This window comes from Diospyros lotus, chromosome 3 (assembly GCF_014633365.1).
Source record: "Diospyros lotus cultivar Yz01 chromosome 3, ASM1463336v1, whole genome shotgun sequence".
Lineage (NCBI taxonomy): Eukaryota > Viridiplantae > Streptophyta > Magnoliopsida > Ericales > Ebenaceae > Diospyros > Diospyros lotus.
This window is the reverse complement of record NC_068340.1, coordinates 28,555,634-28,562,298: the sequence shown is the minus strand read 5'-3', so window position 1 is coordinate 28,562,298 and position 6,665 is coordinate 28,555,634.

Sequence of the window (6,665 nt, the reverse complement as noted above, 5' to 3'; positions counted from 1 at the left end):
ACTCTTAGTTACAAGCTCTCTACAACTGATAAATTTAGGCTTACAATGAATGTAACAGTGTATACAAAGCCTCAGAAATGTAAATATAGAGAGAGAAGATATTAATCGCTCGATGTAAAATGAAAGCTCGGTGGTTGAAGATATTAAATGTTTTCCAACAACCTTCAATCGATTCTCCCAACCCATATTTATAGTTGATGGTAGATAGATCCAAGAATCCGACCGTTGTGGTGGTTGGGCGAGCATTAAATAGGCCAAAAACTAGCCATTGAAAATTTCTGTGAAACACATAGTCGACAGATTAAATAGGTTAGTCGACTATTTTATCAAATAAAACTAGCCATAGTCGACAGAAAGAAAAGCATAGTCGACTATCTTATAACACAAAAATCCCATAGTCGACAGATACATATGCATAGTCGACTATTGCAAAAATGTGAAGAAAATTTTGAATTTACAGAACAAAAATAGTCGACAGATGAAATAGCATAGTCGACTATCCTTTCACAATAGTCGACAGACACAAAAATAGTCGACAGATGCAAGATATAGTCGACAGATTGAAGCACACAGTCGACAGATGAAGAAGATTTTCAACAGAATGAATTTTGAAAACATTACAACATATTTACATTTCTTTAGTTTAAGTAAATGTCCTCATTTTGTTTAATTTATATTTTACCTTCCATTTACTTTAATACATAAATGTAAATAAGAAAGTACCCCCCATTTGGATTCAATAAAAATATCTAAAAAATCAAAATCCATAAGAATAAAAAAGTAGAATTTGGATTTTAGTAGGAACTTAGGATTTTGCGATTTTATCACCTCCAAGATATACACTTTTCATCTCTTGAAAAATTCGTTAAAAATTATTTTATCACTAATGAAAGTTAGTTATTGAATTACCGGGAGTTAGTTTTCTAAAAAGAAACCATTTTCATATATGTCTCCTTATAAGGTGCTAGGCTTCCAGACTTAGAAAAATATTGAAGCGATATCAAAACGAGTTTCAAGACATGATGCATGAACTAAAGGATTTTTCATACGATTAAGTTTCAAACCAAAACCTTTCATGCATGTTTCAAAATATGAAAGCTTATTCTGAAGAATGAGATTTACATAAATGATTTTTCATACTTAAGATTGAATTTTCATCAAACACATTTATGTTCAAGTTAGTCTTTTGCCTTAGAACAATTTTAGCTCTATGTTGACCAACGACTTCAAAGCTAATTTGAAAATCATTTTAGGAGATTCTTTTAAGACTAAAAACTTGACTTTGCAAATCTCTAACTAAAATAGAAAATCATAAATCTTTTTGGTTTTCATTTTAACAATGCACTTGAAATTGATTTTTGTTGAAAACCACCACCTTGATTCATGACTTAGGGATTTAATAACATATGTTTTTCATCATCAAAACTAAGCACAAGGGTAGAACATCAACCGACGATTTTTTTTACATTTTGCGGCGATTTTTTTGCATTTTGCGGCGATTTTGAAAATCGCCGCTATATTAGCCATCGCGAAGCATTTAACGACGGTTTTCAGCAATCGCTGGAATAACCGCCACTAAATCATATTTTTTGCGACGGTTTCAAAATCGTCGCAAAAAAAATGATTTAGCGACAGTTTCAAAACCGCCACAAAAAAAATTTTAAAATATTGAATTTTAGCGGCGGTTTTATCCCCACCCACCAGTGTGGGCTTGTGCGCACCTAGCACCCCCCTGGCCACGTGGCGGATGCTGGAAATATATTTTCAGCATCCTTCTCCCCTTCCCCGGACTCAAACCCAGAACCTCCCTTGACCACATGCGCATGTGAAACCAGATAAGCTGCAAAGCCTTGTTAGTAAAACATTACTCATATAAATTATATACTAACATATAACCACTATTTTCAAGAATTATAATTTATATTCTTTACTATAAATTGAAAAAATAAATAAATTAATTATTTTTTAAATGAGTAATGGAATAAAATAAAAATAAATTAATTGATTATTTTTTAAATAAATTAATTGATTAAAAATAAAACAAAGATTTTATATATTTTTTAAAATTTCTTTTTAAAATTATAAAAAACTTTATATATTTAAATTTTGTTAATTTTTTTTTATTTTCTTAAAATTAAATTTTTCAATAAATTTTGCGATAATTTTTTTATTTGTAAATTTTTTAATTTTTTTTCTAAACTTAGCGGCGGTTTTTTGAAACTGCCGCTAAATTAAATTTTTTAATGAATTTTGCAGCGGTTTTGAAAAATCGTCGCAAATGTTATTTAATTTTAATTATTTAATTATTTAATTATTTTTTGAATTTAGCAACGATTTTTTGAAAACTGCCACTAAATTAAATTTTTAATGAATTTTGCAGCGATTTTTCAAAACCTGAAAAATCGTCGCAAATGTTATTTAATTTTAATTTTTAATTATTTAATTATTTTTTAAATTTAGCGACGGTTTTCAAAAAGCAGCCGCTAAATTAAATTTTTAATGAATTTTGCGGCGATTTTTCAAAATCGCCGCAAATGTTATTTAATTTTAATTTTTAATTATTTAATTATTTTCTGAATTTAGCGACGATTTTAAAAAACCTGGCACTAAATTAATTTTAATTTTTAATTATTAAATTAATTTTTGAAAAAAAATCGCCGCAAAATTAAAATTTTTAATAAATTTAGCCACGATTTTGGGAAACCGCCACAAAATGTTAAAAAAATCGCCGCAAAATACCATGTTTTGCGACAATTTTTAAAACCGCCGCAAAAAAATCGCCATAAAAGATCAATTTTTTTGTAGTGACACTATTTGTTCCAAGTGGTTGTATGTAAGTGTGAGAATCATTTGTTGACCTTCAATCTCTTTAGTTTTATAGGTACTAATAGTTCCATCATTATTCCAATGACAAATCAATAGTTTGCTTAATACTTTCTTAAAACCAATAAAATAATTTTTTTTGTGTATTTTTTTGCTGCTTCACGTTCTACAAACCAAATTAGGTGTATTTGTTGTGTTAAGTGTTTAGCCTCCTTTTCTTTTTCACGGTGATTATCCATGGCCCTAGAGTATAGACTTATAAATTAACTCTCAAAAAATAATTCTACCATGATTAAAATAATCTTTCAAAAACTTATTGATACTCTCACTTCTCCGTGAAGTGGTCATGCTAGCACAAAAGTGAGCATGATTGTACATTTGAGCACATTTCCTTTTTAACTTATATGTTCTTTGTAACTGCTCATTACATTTTAGCCCATTATCTTCAAGCAAGTTGTCCCAACTTTGTTTAGATTCTTCAATTGTTTCTATATTTGTACATGCAAGCTTTGAATTGTGGTGCAAATGATTTATATCCATTATTACTCAAATTCTTTGCAGCATTTTGACATAAATGCCACAAACACAATCTATGGTGGACTTCAGGTAATACCGCATCAATAACACTTGATATAGCTGCAGACTGGCCTATAAATATGCTTTTCGATTTTTTCCCTCTCATATCTTCAAAGAAAGTAGTAAACAACCACATTGTTGCATCAGTTGTTTCACCATCAAGTAGACCAAATCCAAAAAGTGATGTTTGTCCATGATGGTTGATGCTAACAATTGATGCACATAACATGTCATAATTGTTTGTCTGAAATGTTGTATTGAAACATATCACATCACCAAATAACCCATAATCCCATCTCAATTTTGCATCACAAAAGAATACACCGCATATCTTACCATCTTCTCGGGCTCAAAAAGAGTAAAAATAATATTTGCTTTCCCCTTTCTATTGTTTGAAGTATTCAAAGAGACGTACATTTGACATCACCCGTCTTACAAAATTTAGCCCGCATTCTTTGTAATAAATTGTTGCAGTCAAATCTTGTGAAATTAAGATTTTAGACTCCACCAGGTTCTTCACACATGTGAAAAAAAATTTATCATTGCCTTATTCCAGATAAACACATTTTGTTCATAAGTTTAGCTTTTGAAAAATTGATTTTCCTATGGGACCTCAAATAATGGGAATGCTCAAGTGGGACAAGATTATGAGTATGCTCCAACTTGAACTCATTTAGTTTATATTTATCGTCAAGAACCCGTTTAATCACAAATTTTGCCTTATAGTCAAACCGCCGACTATCTCTTTTTCTTTTGAGTGTCTTTAACTTTTTTGGAAGTGTCTTTACATAAACAAATTAGTGCTTATCGTTAGATTTGATTTTTGTTCTTGTTTGTTCTTAATATCCTCACACTAAAACCAATCTATCTTGCATATCTATTATAACATCTTGATATTTCGAAAATAAATAATAATTATTAATTTCTCTATTTGAAGTGATTTATGGTTTATTAAAGTGTTGTGGATTTGAATAGTTTAATGGGAGAATTAATTATTATATTTGAGGTGATTATTGAATATTTGTAGAATTAAGGGGCAATGCTAATTTATTATTTTCTATATTATTAATAAATATAATGGCAAATTATATTGTATAAGTGGTAATATTAATGTGGGGTTTAGGTGTAATTTTTGAAAACTATGTGGAGTCTTTTTAAAATTAATGGTAAACATATATTAATTGAAGGAGCTTGTAGGTTAGGCGGCGTGCGCGCACGAGGAGGAGCTGGGGGTCGTAAGTTCGAGCTGGGTCATGTGTGTGCACTAGAAGAATTTTGCTAGAATTATTTCCATCTCATTTATACAATTGGAGTTAAGAAAGCCAAATAAATGGGAGAAGTATTTATTAGGAATTTTGTATTGTTAGATTAGGATCTTATTATTTTGGGTAAAAATATTGTTTTGCAGCGTGTGACTAGAAAAGTTGTAATCTTCTATAAAGGCAAATTCCCTTCTTTTATTCTTGTCAATGCAAGTTCTCTTCGCTTTGCGTATTTTATTCCCTCGCTTACCTCGATTTGGTTCCAAGTTTTATTTGAGTTAAAAAAAAGATTATTTGAATTATTATTTCTAAACAATTATGGGGTTTGTATCGCCCCTATCTTCTTGGGAATGATGCGGAACTAATGTGGGACTAGATTTCTAAATGATTGGAGGGGTTTGGTTGTGGTTATGGATTCTTGCAAGTGTGAGCTGTTGTAACATGGTATAGGAGCTGTCGACCGGTGAGGTAAAGTGTAGGTCGTTTGGTGACGCTGGAACGAATTGTCTACCGACTCGAGAAAGGCTGTCAACCGATTACTCTTAGTCATGGACTATCAACCCGTACTTGATCACTGTCGATCGGTTTAGTTATTATGTGACATATTGCATGGCATTGTATTGCATGGATCTGGGCTTGCATCATTAGGGGAACCATAAGGTATGAGTGCTTGAACATTTTAGAATAACTAGGTGCACAAACATTGCATTGGATGTGTATTCCTATGTGGGCGAAGCATAGCCTAATGCCTAACTTAATGTATGGCTTATGGGGGTCAATATATCACGTTAATGCTTATTATCCCATTGCATCTATTATTTATTGCATTGCATGGTTACGTTATGTTGTGGTATGAGGGCCTCAGGCCCATGTGGATTATGTTGCGAGCCTTGGGCTCATGTGGATTATGTTGAGGGCCTCAGGCTCATGTGGATTATACTAGCCAATTTATGATTGCAGCAGATTTGTTTGCCAGGACTTGGGTGCCAGGTTGTGCATTTATTATGTGGGCCCCGATGACTGTTATGTACATTGGTATTTATATTGAGATCCGGATATCTTGGTGCATGGTATGGTGTGACATTTTAGCTTACCACATGGCATATTGTGGAGTGTATTCAGTGTAAGAGATCTATCCCCAATCTTATTATTATTATGATTATTCTACACGCTTGCTGAGTCTTGTGGCTCACCTTGTTTTTACATTATTTCAGGTATGAGAAATGATGTTCGATGATGGATCCTATGGCATTTGTTGTTCTCTAAGTGGCTATGTATGTAGAGTAATTCCGACTGAAAAGATCTTTGGAAATGAGTTGTGAACAAGGGCTCAGATATTATATTTTGTTAGATTTGAATGTATGTTGCTTTGCTATGTATGGAAAAGCCCCTAAAAGGTGCCTTTTAATTAATTTGCTTCCGCTATTATAAAATTGTAGAGCAAAATTTCAATTCGCATATTTAAGTTATCAAAGTGTGTTATAAACAAAAATTGAGGAAAGTATAAATAACAAAGCATTCATTTAAAGTTTTATTATTATCCATATTAACATGTAAAGTATAAATTACAAACCATTGATCCATAGAAAAATATTCCACTATTTTCAATCCTATTATAAAGAATGATTTTATGTTTTACCTTGTTCTTTGATCATTTGAGAAAGACACGTTAGAGGTAGAGGCTGATGACACGCCAGAGATAAAGAGATGTCGTTGTTGGAGAGGATGCTAGAAGACTGCAGTCGTTGCTAGTGGAGACCGACAATGGCAAGAGGAGACGACGCTAGAGATAGAGGTGAACAACATGCCAGAGAGAGAGATGCCGTTGTTGGAGGGGATGCCGAATGTGGAGGGTTATTGCTAGAGAGAGAGAATTGTTGGAGAGAAAGTGACACGGAGAAAGAAAGAGAGTGTGTGTCTGTGTGTCGAGAGTGAGAGAAGAAGAGGTGTTTGGGCAAGCTGCTACATTGGGCCGTGCAAAATCATTTAAAATAGTTTTTTACC